Source organism: Sus scrofa, chromosome 6 (genome assembly GCF_054392235.1).
Source record: "Sus scrofa isolate SSC_HxYL_T2T_F1_AM1 chromosome 6, Sscrofa_HxYL_maternal_Yorkshire_Landrace_v2.0, whole genome shotgun sequence".
Lineage (NCBI taxonomy): Eukaryota > Metazoa > Chordata > Mammalia > Artiodactyla > Suidae > Sus > Sus scrofa.
The window spans coordinates 31959946-31977077 of NC_139388.1; the positions used below are offsets into that span (position 1 = coordinate 31959946).

A 17132-nucleotide genomic window follows, 5' to 3' on the forward strand; every position below is an offset into this window, starting at 1 on the left:
TTTTCTCACCCTCTGTGCCCTTCGCTGGATTTCTCGGTGGTGAAATAAAGGGTTAAGTGTCTTGAGAGGCTCCTGGGCCCCCTTTTGCATATGAGCATTTCCATGTTAATAGAACATTTAAGGGAAAATGCTCTCTGTCAATTGATTGTATAAATATTTTATCTGGAGTAAGTGGCAGCCATAAAGGTCTTTCTAAGACTTTTCCCAGAGAGCTGCATGAAGGGTAAAATTAGGGCGTTATTGCGGAAGAAATAAGACACAACGGGGAGTTACAAACACTTGATCCAAAGTGTAAAAAATGGTCCCCTCACCACCGTGCAGCCTGGAGCCTGGGCCGATTAAATCCATAATGGAATGAGTAAGTTTGGGCCGCATAAATTTGTCTCCCTTCCCCAGGAATCCTGCCCGCCGACTAGCTAGATTAATGGCCAGGAGCCTCGCACATAATGAAGTGCGCTACCCTGGCACCCGCTCATGAATTTATTATGGTGTCCACAATTGGGCTGGATGGCGGAGACATCTTTATAAATCCTGCATTTAGCGCTGCTGGGATGAGCACTTCACTCCTAATGGCAAACCTGATTTATCACCAGGGGCCCCTGCTCCTCAGCCAAGCCCCTCCCTGGCACTTCTCGAAGGAAATACAGGTCATCTTGCTGATGGAAATGAAATGTGAAGGTAATTAGAGGATGCCAAATGGAGATGGGAAAGGGGGCGCCGTGGACATTTTAAATATGTTGGTCATCTTTTTCTTTGGAGCAATTATATCAGGCTGATTTATTTTTACAGTTTATAATCACTTAACTACCTGTGGCTGGTGATTTTTTTTTTTTCTTTAACCTCAAGCTTTGGACCAAGAGACAGGCTTTTGATTTCTCTTTCTTGGGAGGGTATAAGGGGGATTCATTCTGCACGCCTCGGGCTCTGAGTTCACATGCAGCTTTGTAGCTTGAGCAGAGGGCTCCTGGGAGAGTCCCAGTCAGTCCCTTTCTGGGCTTAGATGTGTGTGAAAGCTGCTGAGGGCCAGCAGCTTTTGGGGTCCATCTCGAAGTGAAGATGTAAAGATGTCTACTTTTTCTGCAAGGTTCTGGGGGCTCGCCCACAACAGGTGGAAGAAGAGTGTTGTCCAAAATGTCATGGTTTTTTGCTTTTGGTTTTGTTTTTTGTCTTTTAGGGCCACATCAGCGGCATATGGAGATTCTTCCCAGGCTAGGGGTCCAATCAAGGCTGTAGCCGCCAGCCTACGCCACAACCACAGCAACGCAGGATCCGAGCCGCATCTGCGACCTATGCCACAGCTCACAGCAATGCCGGATCCTTAACCCACTGAGCGAGGCCAGGGATTGAACCCACATCCTCATGGATGCTAGTTGGATTCGTTAACCACTGAGCCATGACGGGAACTCTGATTTTAATCATGGCTCTGCCAACTTCTGGCCAGCTGACTCTGGATGTTTTACTTCTCTAAGCCTCAGTTCCTGCATCCATAATAAAGCCATAATGATAATAATAATGATAATGATAATAATAGTATCTTCCTTAGGCTGCTCTGAAATTATATGGGAAAATGTTTGCCAAGTCTTAGTACAGTGCCTGGCATATACTAACCACCCAGAAATGTTAGATAATTATAAAATATTCAAGGCTACCACATTATAACTAAGTCAATCCATATTTAATTTAAGAATTAATTATGTTTTTGCTACTGTGAATGTAGACTTAAAGTTCTACCTGCCCCTGGGCCTCTTTGCTAGTGGAGGAGGTAGTGCAGTAAAGACAGTTTCAGTACAGAGCTGTAGGGACTGTAAGAATAGATGATAGGGAGTTCCCTGGTGGTTTAGTAGGTTAAGGATCTGGTATTGTCACTGCAGCGGCTTGGGTCACTGCTGTGGTGTGGGTTTGACCCCTGGCCCAAGAACTTCCATATAATGCAGGCGTGGAAAATAAATAAATAAAGATTTGATGGGAGCACTGTGGACAAGACCTAAGAGTAATTTCAGAGGTGCCATATCAGGGAGGGCTTCCTGGAGAAGAGGACCCTTACCTTTAAGCATGAATTACAATGAACACAGAATTTTTTTTTAATATTTTTTTTTATTTTCCCACTGTACAGCAAGGGGGTCAGGTTATCCTTACATGTATACATTACAATTACATTTTTCCCCCACCCTTTCTTCTGTTGCAACATGAGTATCTAGACATAGTTCTCAATGCTATTCAGCAGGATCTCCTTGTAAGAGATTCTAAGTTGTGTCTGATAAGCCCAAGCTCCTGATCCCTCCCACTCCCTCCCCCTCCCATCAGGCAGCCACAAGTCTCTTCTCCAAGTCCATGATTTTCTTTTCTGAGGAGATGTTCATTTGTGCTGGATATTAGATTCCAGTTATAAGTGATATCATATGGTATTTGTCTTTGTCTTTCTGGCTCATTTCACTCAGTATGAGATTCTCTAGTTCCATCCATGGTGCTGCAAATGGCATGATGTCATTCTTTTTTATGGCTGAGTAGTATTCCATTGTGTATATATACCACCTCTTCTGAATCCAATCATCTGTCGATGGACATTTGGGTTGTTTCCATGTCTTGGCTATTGTGAATAGTGCTGCAATGAACATGCGGGTGCATGTGTCTCTTTTAAGTAGAGTTTTGTCCGGATAGATGCCCAAGAGTGGGATTGTGGGGTCATATGGAAGTTCTATGTATAGATTTCGAAGGTATCTCCAAACTGTTCTCCATAGTGGCTGTACCAGTTTACATTCCCACCAACAGTGCAGGAGGGTTCCCTTTTCTCCACAGCCCCTCCAGCACTTGTTATTTGTGGACTTCTGAATGATGGCCATTCTGAGTGGTGTGAGGTGGTATCTCATGGTAGTTTTGATTTGCATTTCTCTTATAATCAGTGATGTTGAGCATTTTTTCATGTGTTTGTTGGCCATCTGTGTATCTTCTTTGGAGAAATGTCTATTCAGGTCTTTTGCCCATTTTTCCATTGATTGATTGGCTTTTTTGCTGTTGGGTTGTATAAGTTGTTTATATATTCTAGAGATTAAGCCCTTGTTGGTTGCATCATTTGAAACTATTTTCTCCCATTCTGTAAGTTGTCTTTTTGTTTTCTTTTTGGTTTCCTTTGCTGTGCAAAAGCTTTTCAGTTTGATGAGGTCCCATGGGTTTATTTTTGCTCTAATTTCTATTGCTTTGGGAGACTGACCTGAGAAAATATTCATGATGTTGATGTCAGAGAGTGTTTTGCCTATGTTTTCTTCTAGGAGTTTGATGGTGTCCTGTCGTATATTTAAGTCTTTCAGCCATTTGGAGTTTATTTTTGTGCATGGTGTGAGGGTGTGTTCTAGTTTCATTGCTTTGCATGCAGCTGTCCAGGTTTCCCAGCAATGCTTGCTGAATAGACTTTCTTTTTCCCATGTTATGTTCTTGCCTCCCTTGTCAAAGATTAATTGACCATAGGTGTCAGGGTTTATTTCCGGGTTCTCTATTCTGTTCCATTGGTCTGTCTGTCTGTTTTGGTACCAATACCACACTGTTTTGATGACTGTGGCTTTGTAGTATTTCTTGAAGTCTGGGAGAGTGATGCCTCCTGCTTGGTTTTTGTTTCTCAGGATTGCTTTGGCGATTCTGGGTCTTTTGTTGTTCCATATAAATGTTTGGATTGTTTGTTCTAGTTCTGTGAAAAATGTCATGGGTCATTTGATAGGGATTGCATTGAATCTGTAGATTGCTTTGGGTAGTATGGCCATTTTTACAATATTGATTTTCCCAATCCAGGAACATGGAAAATCTTTCCATTTCTGTACATCTTCTTTGATTTCTTTGATTAAAGTTTTATAGTTCTCGGCATATAGGTCCTTTACCTCCTTGGTCAGGTGTATTCCGAGGTATTTGATTTTGTGAGGTACAATTTTAAAAGGTATCGTATTTTTGTATTCCTTTTCTAATGTTTCATTGCTGGTATATAGGAACACAGCATTTTTATATGCAGTATCATATTTAATCTTTATAACAGTCTTGTGGGGTAGACGATTTATAGGTGAGGTGATGGCGAACAGAGAGGCAAGGCGACCTGCAGGAGGCAGCACAGAATACCAGAAAGAGCCCCAGACTCAGGGTCTACTGACCTGGATATTAAAAGACCCATTAATTTCCCATTTAATATAAATAAACTAAGAGTTTGGTTGAGATGCAGTTGACAGGTGACATAGTGTTTGTGTATGAGACACATACACAGACACACACAGACACACACACACACACACACATAGAGAGAGACAGAGACAGACAGAGACAGAAAGAGAGATGCCCTTAAAATTTTTCTCTTCATCTTTGGTTTTCAACTATTATTTTATGATGTGCATTTTTCTTTGTATTTTATCTGCCTGAAGTTTGCATCAGTAATGCCAAATTCTTAGGCATGATCTTTCCAAATATTGCTTTCTCTCTATTCTCTATTACTCTCTCTTTCTGGATATTTTCAGACTGGATGTTTTCTACCCAGATACTTTCTAGACCATCAGTCCTCTTTTTAGCAACATCTAATCTCTGTTAAATCCATTTATTAAGTTCTTGATTTTTGTCATTGTATTTTCCACCTCTAGAGTTCCTATATGGTTTATCAAATATAGATTTATGATTTTGCAGTTTCCTTTTCATATTTTGGTCCCTACCATTTTTTTTTTTTTTTTTTTTGCTATTTGTTTGGGCCGCTTCTGCGGCATATGGAGGTTTCCAGGTTAGGGGTCGAATCGGAGCTGTAGCCGCCGGCCTACGCCAGAGCCACAGCAATGTGCGATCCAAGCCGCGTCTGCGACCTACACCACAGCTCACGGCAACGCCGGATCGTTAACCCACTGAGCAAGGGCAGGGACCGAACCCGCAACCTCATGGTTCCTAGTCGGATTCGTTAACCACTGCGCCACGACGGGAACTCCGGTCCCTACCATTTTTATTCTTGCCTAAACTTGTAAGCGTGTAGGCCCTCTACTCTGCAACTTACCAACTGAATAAAATTAATAGTAATAACAGTAACTAATGTTTATTCAGTGCCTATTATGATGCCAGAAACTATTCTAACTTCTTTTACATGTTAATTTACTGGATCATCATTAACCTTGCTTTATAGATGAGAACTGAGACCCAGAGACTATGGCAACCTGCCTCCAGGAGAGCTCCAAATGCTGTTTCCTGACTGTCACACTGCTCTGCTGTCCCCTCCCAAGTTATATCAGGCTTGATCTACATGCAATCAATGATGGCAGAGGTGATAATAATGCCACTGTCAAGATTAGGTTATAAAAGACCTTGCTGGCTTCCTTCTGGATCACTTGCTAACACCTCTATCTCTCACATATCACTTGTTTTCTCTCTCAGACCCCTAGCTCTGGAGAAGCCATCTGCCATGTCACAAGTAGTCCTATTTTAGGGAGAGGCTCACATGACAAGGAAATGATTGAGGTCTCTTGACTCATTGCTACAGCCAAGGTCATGAGCTTAGAAGCACATACCCCCACCCCAGTCAAGCCTTCAGATGACTGCAGCCCCAGCCAACAGCATGATTGCAACTCCAGGAGAGACTCTGAGTTAGAACCACCAAGCTAAGCCACCACTGGACTCCTGACCCTCACAAACTGGGCAATATAATACATATCTGTGGTCTTCAGCTGCCACTTTGTTATGTAGCAGTGTGTCATCAGTCCAGAGAGGTTTAAAGTCCACACAGATAGTATGTAGCTAAGTGGGATTAACTTGGGAAAATCAGGCTAACTACTGTGGAAAAATAAAAGACTATAGTCTGAACATTTGAATGGAAAAAACTTAGAATTTAAATACAAGCTTCTGTTGGAGTTCCTGCTGTGGTGCAATGGGATTGGCAGCCTCTTGGGAGAGCTGGGATGCAGGTTTGATCCCCAGCCCCTGCAGAGTGGGTTAAAGATCTGGCACTGGTGCAGTTGCAGCTTGGGTCCCAACTGCGGCTTGGATCTGACCCCTTGGGCCTGGGATCTCCATATGCCACAGGGTGGCCCAAAAAGAAAAAAAAAAGATTTTGTTGTTTTTAAGGGCAGGATTATGGAAAGCAAGAAGGAAGAGCTCTCCACCAGAGGCAGTGGACTTCCTTACCCCTGCTCCTTAATACCTCAGGTTTTTCTTTTTGGATACAACCTAAGATCTCCTGAGAGAAACCCTGGGTGGACAGCCAACAAGAAAACAGAACCTTCTGTCCTATGACTGCAAAGAACCAGATTCCGCAAACAACCTGGCTGAGTGTGGAAGAAGACCCCAAACCAACCTGGGGCCAACACCTCGATTTTAGCCTTGTGAGACCCTGAGCATAGAAGCCAACTACGCTGTATCCAGACTTTGGAGCCATGGAAATTGTGAGACAATAAACATGATATTTTAAACCATTTTGTTTGTGGTAAGTGCTATGCAAAAATCAAAACTTAATACAAATCTAAAACGTACCATTTAATTTTTAAAAATCATTCAAGGAGTATAGAAGCTCCTTTTGATGGATTCCTTTTCCCATTTGAAATCAGGAAGAATGGCTGACAATAATAAGTTTTATTTTAGTCCCATATCCAATTTTGTCCTGAATATTATGGAGTCTCACGAGTATCTAGATTCCCTTAGATAAGTAGTTATTAATAGTTCAATTTTGCAAATTCTGGGTACTCTTCAATTATACAGAGCTGGAAAGAGAAGCTTAACTTCAGGGTCTGTCCTGGAGTGATTTTGCCTGGCAGCACAAGTTAATGATTTGGTGGTCCTGGGTATATTAAATTTGGTATCCAACATCTTTGAGAGCGGTAGGGATTTCTAAAAATTAGAGCCATAAAAATAGCTAAAACTATATTTTAAAAAGGATTTTAAGTGAAACGTTTAAGAACTATTAAATGGCTTCTATCAAATCCAGGGCTCCAGAAAACACAGGCAAAACCCCAAAATGGCCATTTACCCAAAGACTTCTCAGCTGCACATTTTTAACTGACCTGAAATTATTTTAGTTGGAGTGCTCTGCCTCTTCTTTAGCACTGCATTAGAAGGTCATTAGGCTACAAGTATTTATACAGACACATATGTGTATATATATATATATATACATATATTTAGTTATTGTAAATATGTATATGTAAACATACGAGGCATTATATATGTGTATGTATATGTATGTATATATGGTTCTTACATATATGTTATTATTATATACGTATGTGCATTTCTAGAAAAAGAAACTGGAGGTGAAGCTAAGGGCACTGAGAGACACAGGTTAGTATGTATTTATATATAATTACTTGAGAATGTAATTATTTGAGAAGTTAATTGTTACTGTAGTTAAGTTAAACCTTAATCCTCTGCTGAATTTTCATTTTGTATTTGGCGAAGAAAATCATCTCACCAGGGAGGCCAAAGTGTCTGATATTTCCAGCTGCCCTGGAAACCTAACCCGTATCTCTGCAAAGATATACAGTCAGAGAAGGGGTCTTGAACGTGGTCTTTCAACGTCAGGACCATTGACAATTAGGGTCGGATGATTCTTTGTTGTCAGAGGCCGTCTGTCCTGTGCACTGTAAGGTGTTTAACAGCAGCCCTGGCCTCTATCCAGAAGCCCCCTCATCCCAGTCATGATCCTCAAAACCACCTAGGTGAAAGCCTCTGCTTTAGAAGAAATCAAGCTTCAGGTTTATAGCAGAAACAATAGATTTTCTTCTTCGTTGTCGTCTTCTTCTTTTTTTTTTTTTTTTGGTCTTTTTAGGGCTCCACCCTTGGCATATGGAAGTTCCCAGGCTAGGGGTCAAGTTGGAGCTACAGCCGCCAGCCTACACCACAGCCACAGCAACATGGGATCCAAGATGCACCTGCGACCTACACCACAGCTCACGGCAACGCCGGATCCTTAACCCACTGAGTGAGGCCAGGGATCAAACCTGTGTCCTCATGTATAATGGTCGTGTTCGTTACCACTGAGCCAAAACACAACTCCCAGATTTTCTTCTTTAGATCTCTGTCACCTGGCTCTCGGTATTTAGGAATTATCATTCCTCTCAAGCAGGAAAATTTTGTTGATCTCTAGATGACAGTAGATATAATCTGGAAATTATATAATTTTAAAAAGTCCAATTTCAGGAACGGAGAACCTGACACACAGGGAGGGGAAGGAACTTACATAGGGGTATCCAGAGTCAGGGACCTGGACTTGAACTTTTCCCTGGTTGATAAGCTCCCCCATCACTCACACGCCCATGCCCACATGTGCACGCGCGCGCACACACACACACACCCTCATCCTCTCCCCCCAACCCCAGGAACCTGCAAGGATCGGGGCTAACACATATTCAAGGCAAGAAGGGAGGCGCTGTTCCATCGACTAATCAAATACACATAAAAGCTCTTTCTGAACTATAATTACGTTTGTTCGCTCCTTGGGTTGATTTATTTTTTATTTTAATTGTCAGCTCTGCTCCACCATGATGCTAATAGAAATGTTATTGCAGCCAATATGCGCTAAAATGATGTCTAAAGATTATTAATGAGAGCAATAAGAAGGTGTCTTCATAATAAGTCAGCATTAACGGAGTAATTCATTTTACCTGATGTAATTGGATTGTAGCGTTTCAATAGCCCGGGACTTCCTCCTAATTGGGATTAGCCGTGGCTTCCTCCTTTTAGGAGAACATTTAACTCTTCCTCTTCTACTTTCCAGTTTTTTATGAAGTAATTAAATGTGACCCGTGGGACACCTCTGGAGACAGAGCCAAGATCTGAGGACAGGCTGGGGGGAGAGGGGCCGGGTGGAGCCGGGGGCACAGATGGCCATGGCCACGGCCGCTGGTGAGAAACCCAGTCCTGGCTTTCCTTCTCTTCTCCTCTCTCCTCCCTTCCTTCCCCCTCCCCTCTCCAGCTCGTCTTCCTCTTCCTCCCTCTCCTCATCCTCCTCCCCTTTCTTCCCTTCGCTTCTTACCCCTCCTCCTCTTGCTCCTTCTTTCCCACCTTCCCTGCCGACTTCCTCCTCCCCTTCCCTCCCCGTTCCCCTTTCTTTCTCCCCCTCCCCCTTCTCTCCTTCCTCCCCTCCCCCTCCTCCCCCTCCCCTTTCCCCCTCCTCCTCCCTCCCTTTCCTCATCCGCCCCTCTCCTTTCCCCTCCCTCCCCTGGTTCTTCTCCTCCTGGGACTCAGCTTCCTCAGCTCCTCCTTCAGATCTTCCCCTTCCGCCCTCCCCATGCCTTTCTTTTCTTGTCTTTCTTCTTTCTTTCCTTCCTCCCTCCCTCCCTCTCTCTCTCTTTCTTTCCTTCCTTCCTTCCAAGTCTGGGATCCTAGCGCTCCGGGAAGAGAGCTGAGGCTAGAACCTTGCTGAGACAGTCGGGGTTTAGCCAGAGTCACTCAGAAGCATGTCATCTACGAGGAAGGAAACTCATTCCTAGACCTTCCTGGATACCAGGATTCACTTTTTTTGGTCTTTTCAGGGCTGCACCTGCGGCATATGGAAGTTCCCAGACTAGGGGTCAAATCCGAGGTGCAGCTGCTGGCCTACACCACAGCCACAGCAATGTGGGATCCAAGCTGCATCTGAGACCCGTGCTGCAACTTGTGTCAACGCTGGATCCTTAACCCACTGGGCAAGGCCAGAGAGTGAACCCACATCCTCATGGATACTAGTTGGGTTTTTAACCCACTGAGCCACGGTGGGAACTCCAATACCTATTAGTACATATGCATACATTTATAATGTGTATTAAGTGTCCAGGGTACAGAAAGGCCTCAATATGGTGACCACGAGTATCCTGACCTCTGTCCTTCTGCTGCTGCTCACACTGCCCATGGCAGGGCTGCGGTTAATCCCCTTCCTGTGTGTCTGGGACCCCTCTCATATCTGTCCCCTCCCAGAGGGAGACTTCGTTTTCCCCACCTCCCTGGGGCCACAGTGGCATGGCGACTTCAGGGGAGTATGTTTAATAGGGGCAGCATAAAAATATGTTGATTTAATACTTAAAGAAATAAGGCCCACTATATATGAATATGCCAGGCTCTGGGCTAACCATGTGAGAAGACAGAAATTTTTAACAAAAGAACATGGTTCCTCCCTCCTAGAGGGCCACATAGAGCATTTTTCAGTGCCAGAGGCATGTCAGAGAGACGAAGTTCAAATCCCGGCTCTGACTTTTCCCACCTAAGTGTCCTGAGCACATTGCCTTTCCTCTCTGACCCTCTGTTTACTGATCTGTATATTGTTTCTTCTCTTTTTTTGGCCACACCCTCAGCCTATGGACATTCCTGGCCTAGGGTTCAAATCTGAGATGCAGCTGCAGGCCTACACCACAACCACGGCACCAGGTCTGAGCTGCAGGTGTGACTGTAGTTTGCAGCAATGCCAGATCCTTAACCCACTGAGCGAGGCCAGGGATTAAACATGCATCTTCATCCATGTTGGGTTCTTCACCTGCTGAGCCACAACGGGAATTCCTGATCTGTGTACTGGGATAATGCCAGAGTTGATAAGACAATGCATGTAAAATAGGTTCACACAGAATAGCAATGAAATAATACTGTAGGAGTTTTCTTGTAGCACAGCAGGTTAAGGATCCAATGTCACTGCAGTGGCTTGAGTTGCTGCTACGGAATGGGTTTAATCCCTGGCCAGGAACTTCCACATGCCACAGGTGTGGACAAATAAATAAATAAATAATTCTATATGTAAGTTCTAAGGTCTGTTGATACACCTGATCACACAGATAAAGAGGCTGCTACAGTCTCGGCCACACACAGAGTAAGCACAGCTTCTAAAATGCTCATGGACATACACACAAGGCAGGATTTTGAAACACTGCATTGGTACTAGCCACTTCTGTTTGCAGGGAAGGTCATGGGAACGACCCAAATATCAGATGGAAGGCTGGAACTGAAGCCACTGCCCCAGGGAGGTTAGATCCTCATCCTCCCTCACCACACCCCCCACCCCCTCGGGGAAACCAGAGATGCTGGGGCAGCATCTCTCAGCTGTTGAGCACACAGAGGGCAGAGGCAGCCTGTCTATCTGTTGGCTGTGCATTTAGGAAGAAAACCAGGAATTAGTGTTTGGGGTCATCAAGCTGCCAAGGAGGATTCACTGCCAGGCCAAACCTGGATTCTGTCCTGAAGCCACCTGGGAGGACAGCAGGGAAAAGGTGACAGCCACCAGCCAGGCCTTGCGATGAGGGGGGTTTTGCTTTTCTCCATTTTTCCATTCACCTAGGGTGTCTATGGAGTCTGGCTGTGGGGGGTGTTGGGGCTTGGGGAGTGGCGAGTGTCTGGGTCTCCATCCTGAGAGGTATTACTTTCTTAGAGGTTGTGGCAGGGATCATCAGTGTCTGGGCTGGAAACACACAAATAAAGGAAATGGTGCTCCCCCACCCCGAGCGCCCCACGACCTCCCCTGACAGCCACAGCTGTGATGCTGAGCCTCGGATTGTCCTGCTATTGATCCCCCCCTCCCATAATGAACTGTAACAACAACTCCATTACTCTGTGCTTGCCCATTGGCTAAGGATAATATAAAATTAGCCAGCGTGCATGGGGTCTCTTAGGATCGATTTCCCTACTCAGATTACTTGTTACGAAAGAATAGAGCTGTCTCCCCCATAATTGAACAAGTTAACTCCTTGTCTCATAAAATGTAAGCCAGTATTGATTGGCGGTTGTGGCATACAGGGGCGGAGGGGGTGCTTAGGGAGGGGTAGGAGCACCAGGGCACAGAGAGGCTCTTCCCCTCCTCCACCCCTCCCTCATGGCCCCACCCTCACCTTAGTGTTAGAGGTTGGGACATCAAGCCCGAGGCTAGATCTTTGGTCTGAATTTTTTTTTTTTCTTGGTCTTTTTAGGACCGCACCCACAGCAACACAGGATCAGAGTCGCATCTGCCACCTATGCCGCAGCTTGGGGCAACACAGAATACTTAAGCCACTGAGCGAGGCCAGGGATTGACCCAGCATCCTCATGGATACTAGTCAGGGTCTTAACCCACTGAGCCACAACCAGAACTCCTTGTCTGAATAGTTATGGGAGAGGGTCTCTGGGTCCCAGTCTCATGCCCTCAGCCCTGGCCTTTCCAATCCAAGGATCTTTACACCCATCAGAACACTTGGGGTTTTGGCCTTACACGGACCTGGGTTCAAATCCTGGCTCTGTCTACTGCTAGTGGTGACCTTAGACCAGATCCCCAGCCTCTCTGTTTATAGGGATAGCAGTGGTAACTACTTTAGAGGTTATTGAAGAGGCTCAGATGAGCTAACTCATATACAAGGCCAGGCACGCAAGAAGGAAGAGGCACTCAAAAATGGGAGTGGCTACTAGTGTTTTTGTGCTTGTTTTAATTTACATCAGTAATAGAAATTCATCAAGTAGGGTATGAAATTAAGACGTACACATTTTTTTTTCCCCCTACACATGCTTTTTTTATTGGTTGAATGAATGGAGCCTTTAAGGAATGGGGGCAGAAAGTCCGGTTTGAAATACCTCTGACCATCTTTCATGTGTGGTCAGAAACCACAGGCATCATGATGGGCAGAATTATTCTGGTATGTTTTCAAACTGGAGAGATGATTTTGCCCCTTCGGAAAGGAAGGGGCTTGCCTCGCCGACCACTTCAGCTCTTTAGCTCACCTGACCCTGAGTCCCCACCCCCACCAAAGCATTGCAACCCCATCCTCTCACAGCCTTGGAGGACGTGGTCAATGAGACCACCCGCTGTCAGGAGAAGGCTCCTGTTCACTGAATTTGGGACCATTTCCCAAGGCCTGTACGTCAAATGGCAGTGGGTGACGTGTGCCCAGGAAAGTCCAATTTTCAAGGCTGTCATCTCCTACAGACTTTGGCTGGGATGTCAAAAGGGAGATGGGGCAGGAAGCAGTGAAGAAAGGAGGTAAACAGCAGCCCAGGACCCAGCTCTGGGCTCTTGGTGTATGCTAATGGAAAAACAGCAGCCATCGATTCATTTATGGTATCAACCGATTTTGCCTTTACCTAGGTGTGAGGTATAAGGCTCACTCTACAGCTGAGAAAGATAATAAATTCACTCAGGAATGGCTTCTTAATTAGCCCTGCAGTTCGGGAATTTTTGTTAATAATAATAATGTCAGTAATAATGATAGCAACATTTACTGTGTGGGCTTACTCTGTGCCAGGCTCTCTTCTCCACACTTGGCCAGGGGTCCCTAAAAGAAACTGCCAGCAGCCCTCTGTCTAGGGGACATCATCACTATGACGGGCATCACTCGGTAGAAACCTACTCTGTGCACAGACTGTGGGAACCATCCTGTATAATGTTTCCGCCATCCTCGCCACGTGGGAGAGAGCATCTCCGTTGTCTAGTGGGGAACCGGATTAAACGCCTTGCACATAACTATTGAGGAGAACTGGGCTTGAGACCTAGGAATGCCGGCCTCAGAAGCCCGTGCTCGAGGCTACTTCACTCCCCTGCATCTCCCTGATGCGAGAATTAAGGCTGATGAAAGTGAGGGAGAGAGGGAGGAAGGGAGGGAAGAGGGCGAGAAGGAAGGAAGGGAGGAAGGATGGACAGAAAACTGCCAGATGTGCAACCCTCCCCCACCCCCGTACTGGGCTATATATTGGCTTGTAATATAATACGTCTTTCTTTTGTAAATTCCAGTACAAAAGTTTTGAAAATTTCTGATATGCTGTCAGTGGGATTTATCAGAATCCATCCTCTGTTCTTGAACATTTATGTTGTTTGTACATTGAATTTTGAATATATGTCTACATATTTTTGGAATTAGAACACATCAGGAGCTCCTGTCGTGCTCAGTGGAAATGAATTTGACTGGACACAGGTTTGATCCCTGGCCTCAATCACTGGGTTTAGGATCCAGCATTGCTGTGAACTGTGGTGTAGGTCAGAGACACAGCTCGGACCTGGCATTGCTGTGGCTGTGGTGTAGGCCAGCAGCTACAATTCCAATTGGACCCCTAGCCTGAGAAACTCCATATGCCACGAGTGCGGCCCTGACAAAAAAAAAAAAAAAAAAAAAAAGAATACGTCATAAGGCTGTGTTTTCCCGAAAGAATAGAAGACTAGGCCAAGATATATCCCTATTGGCTGGGAGTATACCTATTTATCCATGCTCTGACCACCACTAAGTTTATTATCATTTAACATTTGCCAACCTTGTATTACAAAGAATCATAACTAGCATACTTTGCAGCTTACTCTGTTCCAGGCTCTATGTGAAATGCTTTATTAACTCATTATCTCCTTCGATGCTATGTTAACCTTCTGAAATTAAGGCGAATATTTTCTCAGTCTTGCAGCTGAGGAAGCTGAAACTCCAAAAGATTCAAATCCTGGCAAAGGAAGGATTTGAATTCAAACCTGATTGCAAAAGCCATGCACACCTTTCATTATTCTCAATGACGTCTCTCATTGTCATCATTCATACTGTAGTCCACACCTCGAGAGACTGAGGAGCTACCGCATGCATATCACATGGTGCTGATAAAAATATTCAGGAGTTCCCATCATGGCTCAGTGGTTAACGAACCTGACTAGTATCCATGAGGACTCGGGTCCAATCCCTGGCTTTGCTCAGTGGGTTAAGGATCCAGGGTTGCCGTGAGCTGTGGTATAGGTTGCAGAGGTGGCTCAGATCCACCGTTGCTGTGACTGCAGTGTAGGCTGGCAGCTACAGCTCCAATTGGACTCCTAGCCTGGGAACCTCCGGATGGGAACCTTGGCTTTAAAACAAACAAACAAACAAACCCCCCCCCTTTATTTATTTCTCCCTGACACAGTGTTTCTCTTGCCTGTTGTCTTGGGCTCTGCTCTGCAGCATCTTCCCTCCAGGATCCAGGTCAATGGAGCAGCCTCCTTATGGAATGGAGCTTGTCACTGTGGGAAGAAAGCAAAGCTTTGGAGGGTTTGCTGCCAGCAATTAAATGCTTGGCTGAGAAGTGACTGGCGACTTTTTGGCCAGGACTAGTCACACTGTCCCACTCAACCATAAGGAAGCAGGAAGTACAGTCCCACCATACACTTGACATGTGAAGGGCCAGACATATTTGGGGAGTGGGATAATAACTACTGTGGTGGTTTTGGCTCTGCCTTCATTTGTCTGTTTTCCAGTGGTCTTCTGAGGAAGAAATCATTTTGTACATCTTTTGTGGAGAAATGTCTATTCATCTCCTTTGTCCATTCCTTAAATTGGGCTCTTTGAAAGGGTGCTTTATATGTCCTAGATACAACTCCCTTATCTGATATATAATTTGTATTTTCCCCCCTAGTCTGTGGGTTGTTTTTTCACTTTTTTGGTGGTATTCCTCGAAGGAAAAAGGTTTTTAATTTTGTTGAATTCTAATTTATCCATTTTTCTCTTTCATTGCTCGTGCTATTGGTATCATCTATAAGAATCCTTTGCTAAATCTAAGGTCATGAAGATTTATCCCTGTTTTCTTCTGTGAGTTTTATAAGTTTTAGCTCTTCTATTTAGGTCTCTCATCCATTTTGAGTCAATGTTTTATATGTGTGAAGTAGGGGTCCAATTTAATTGTTTTTCATGCGTCTTTTCATGTGGTATCCAGCACCATTTATTGAAAAGATTATTTCCCCATTGGATGGTCTTGGTATCCATGTGGAAAATCAACAAGGTTGTAGGATACAAGATCAATATACCCAAATCAATTGTATTGATGCATTTACAGTGAACAACCTGAAAATGAAATTAAGAAAAGGATTCAATTTATAATAGCAACTAAAAGAATAAAACACTTAGGGAAAAATTAAGTGAAGTAATTAAGTAATATAATTAATAATAAAATTGATAAAAACAATTTGATAAATAAACCAATAAAACAAGTGAAAAACGTGTACTATGCAAACTATAAATAAATAAATTAAAGAAAATGTAAATACTTAGAAAAAGATTCCATATGCATAGATTGGAAGGCTTAACATTGTTAAAACGTTCCCAATCTGACCCATGGATTCATCGGAATCCCTATTAGAAGCCCAGCTGACTTCTCTGTAAGAAATTGACAAGCTGATTTTCAAATTCATCAGAAATTGCAAGAAACCTCAAAGAGTCAAAACAATCTTGAAAAATGAATGCTTGCTTCAACAGCACATATGCTAAAATTGCAATGATACGGAGATCAGCATGGCCCCTGTGCAAGAGTGACATGCATATTTGTGATGTGTTCCATGTTTTTAGGTGAGTGACTCCTCATGAAGAGGGGCTATAGCTTTGCTAGAGGGGCACAGCCAACCGCAGCCACTCACCACGGAGGAAGCTGGGGGAACAAAGACCCTGACCCCATGCTCCTCTCACCCATGGCTCCACCATTGTTTGTCAGTCTTTGACAGAAACCAACCAGAAGGCAGAGGGTAGCTCTTGCGATCAGCTGCCCTGGGAGAGGGTGGCCTGGACGGGAAGTCATAAGATAACCAACACAGGTGACTTTTAGTACTTAATTGTGTGGAGGAAGCTTTTCTTCCTTCCTTCCGTCCTTCCTTCCTTTCTCTCTCTCTCTTTCTTTCTTTCTTTCTTTCTTTTTTTCCAAGAGAAGAGACATTTATAAATACAAAATGTTAATGACCTCATGGAAGGAAAAGATGGTGTATTTTTCAGAAAGAACATTTGACAGTTACTCTGGGATAAAATACAGTATACACTCCACCCAACCCCACCCCCACATAAACACCCCCCCACACACACTGAATTATTGTCGAAAGAAAAACAGAAGTCAAATTATAAAACTAAAAGATTTTTTAAAATAAAAAATTATGGGAGTTCCCACTGTGGCTCAGCAGTAATGAACCCAACTAGTATTCATGAGGATGTGGGTTCAATTCCCTGGCCCCACTCCGTGGGTAAGGATCTAGCATTGCTGTGGCTGTGGTGTAGGTTGGCAGCTGCAGCTCTGATTCCACCCCAGCCTGGGAACTTCCATATGCCACAGGTATGGCCCTAAAAGGACAAAAAAATAAAAACAATAAAATAAGATTATGACAATAAAACAAAAGAATATTTAAAGGTATAGAGAACTTTTCAAAAAATCTTGAAAAATGAGAGCAACGTAGGAAGACTCATGCTTTCAGATTTCAAAACTGACTACAAAGCAATGGTCATCAAGACTGCGACCCT

At 44.0% G+C, this 17132-nt stretch overlaps 1 non-coding gene across 1 annotated transcript; it reads left to right on the forward strand.

Annotated features, from left to right (window-relative positions):
- The first annotated feature begins 16093 nt into the window (after window positions 1-16093).
- LOC146402284 (U6 spliceosomal RNA) lies at window positions 16094-16197 on the forward strand. The gene has a single exon (XR_014808676.1). It is a non-coding gene; the product is annotated as a U6 spliceosomal RNA (small nuclear RNA).
- The last annotated feature ends 935 nt before the right edge of the window (window positions 16198-17132 follow it).